Genomic DNA, 2,020 nt, shown 5'->3' with positions numbered 1-2,020 from the left:
CGCCCCGCGGGACAGGGCGACTCGCGCGGATTTCGCCCCGCTCCCTCCTGTTTTTTTGTTTTTTTCTTTTTTTGAGGCGCCGCGGCCCCCGTTGGTGGAGGGCTGCGGTGCCGCCCCCTGCGCCGGGGCGCTTCGCTTCCGTTATTTGGGGATGCGCCCGGCGATTGCTGTTGCTTGTGTTATTAATTGCACCCGGGCCTTGCCGTGCTCTTTGCGAGAGCGCGGTCTAAATTGGCTCTAATAAATATTAGCCGCTAGATTAGGCGAGGTGAAGCTGGCACGGCGCTCTATTTTCGACCTGTAGCCTCTGCAAAGCCGCCAGTTCTGCGCCAGATTAGCCCCATCCATCCAGTGTCAATGGTTGTCTTGTTGAGAAAATCAGTGAGTAAACACGGCTGACAGAGAGGGGTATCAGCTGATTACTCATACAAATAGACTGCAAACTCCACCAGGAGAAGCTGTTTCCAGAGATGGGTTTCTCGCACTGACAGGGCTGCTTCTCCCAGGATCCCGTGTCCTGCTGTTCCCACTTTGTCCTCCATCAATCACACAATTGTGTCCGGGATGTTTTATAGAGTCACTTAATATCCCTGCCTTCATCTCTATTCACTTAGAGAATGATCTGCCATAAGGGCTAAAGGCTTTTGCAGGTTGGGACCGGAGACAAACCCGGGCCACAATAGCTCTGGTGGAAAACAGCGATTCATGACAGTGCCTTGCTTTCTGATGTTAATAGAACAGCCACGGGATATTACGATACCAGGCAGGCTGTGATTTAAATGTAGTCCTGCCATTATCCCATTGCCCGGCGCAGTAAATCATCCCTCTCAGATCAGGTGCCAGCGGGCCCGGGGGTGGGGAAGGGGGAACCGCTCCGCAAGCGAACACGTCCGCGTCGGCGAGGGGCGAGCGGGCGCCCGGTGCGGCAAGCGCGGAGCGGAGGAGACGCCGCTGGAAGCGGCCCGGCGGCGCCTGTGCGGCGTTTCGGGAGCCCCCCCCGGGGGGCGCCGCGCACGGCAGCGCGCCCAGGGGCGCAGCCTCCCGCTCGCCTCCGCGCCTCCTCCCCGCCGGCCGGCGCGGCTCCTGCCAAACCTGCAGGCCCAGCGACTACCAAACTGGATCCTAATTGTGAATTTTAAAGACAGACGAAAGAGTTACAAGGTATCACTGTTTAAGTGCCTCATCTACAAATTAGATTGCTACACAATTAATCAGAAAGTTAATTAATGAGCAAGTTACTAATTAGGACATTTAAAACCAGTGTTTATAGTGTCTTAGTTAAAAAAACCCTATGTAGCTAATTGGCCTATACACTGATTTCATAACTCATAGCCAAGGTTACAATACTACAGATGTATTATTATGTACAAACTGTAATTATGTCACTATTTTATTAAGCGCATCTTACCTGAATCAATTTTATTTTAATTTTTAAAATCAAAAATTCCCTAGATGCAGATAGACTAGAGGCAGGGCACTAAAAATACAGCCGAAGCTTCCCTTCCGAGAGAGAGCCAGCTCTATGAGCGAAGGGGAGAGCTAAAGAAGTGTTCAGAAGCGGACTTGTAACGCGCGGCGAGCTCACAGAAGGAGGGCTTTGGGGGCTGGGGTGTTTTCCTGGCTCGTTTTCTTTCTTTTTTTTTTTTAAGAGAAGGAAGCACAGTTACGAGGCAGCGTGTGCGTGTGGCGGGACGCCGCCTGCCCACCAGCTTGGCGCCTCCTCGGGGGCAAGAAACCGGCGGGCAGCGCCGGCCTGGGGCCAACCCGGTGCCGCGGCGGGGCGGCGCGGGGCGGCCCGGCGCCGGCCCGCTGGGACCTGCTATCTTGGCCGGGCGCTCGGGGAAGCAGGTGCCGCACGCGCCCGTCGCCCGCCGACAACCCGCGACAGCGCCCAACCCCCTCCTCCCCCCCCTCCCCGCGGCGACCGGACCTCGCTGGGAGTCCTGCTGCGCTCGCTCCTTCGCAAGGTAGGAGTCCCGCGGCCCCGCGGTAAGGGGAGGGTGCTCGTGCGCGAATCTGC

This window comes from Apteryx rowi, unplaced genomic scaffold (assembly GCF_003343035.1).
Source record: "Apteryx rowi isolate R43461 unplaced genomic scaffold, aptRow1 scaffold_262, whole genome shotgun sequence".
Classification (NCBI taxonomy): Eukaryota; Metazoa; Chordata; class Aves; order Apterygiformes; family Apterygidae; genus Apteryx; species Apteryx rowi.
The sequence above is the reverse complement of the archived record's forward strand: the minus strand, read 5'-3'. Positions refer to the sequence as shown.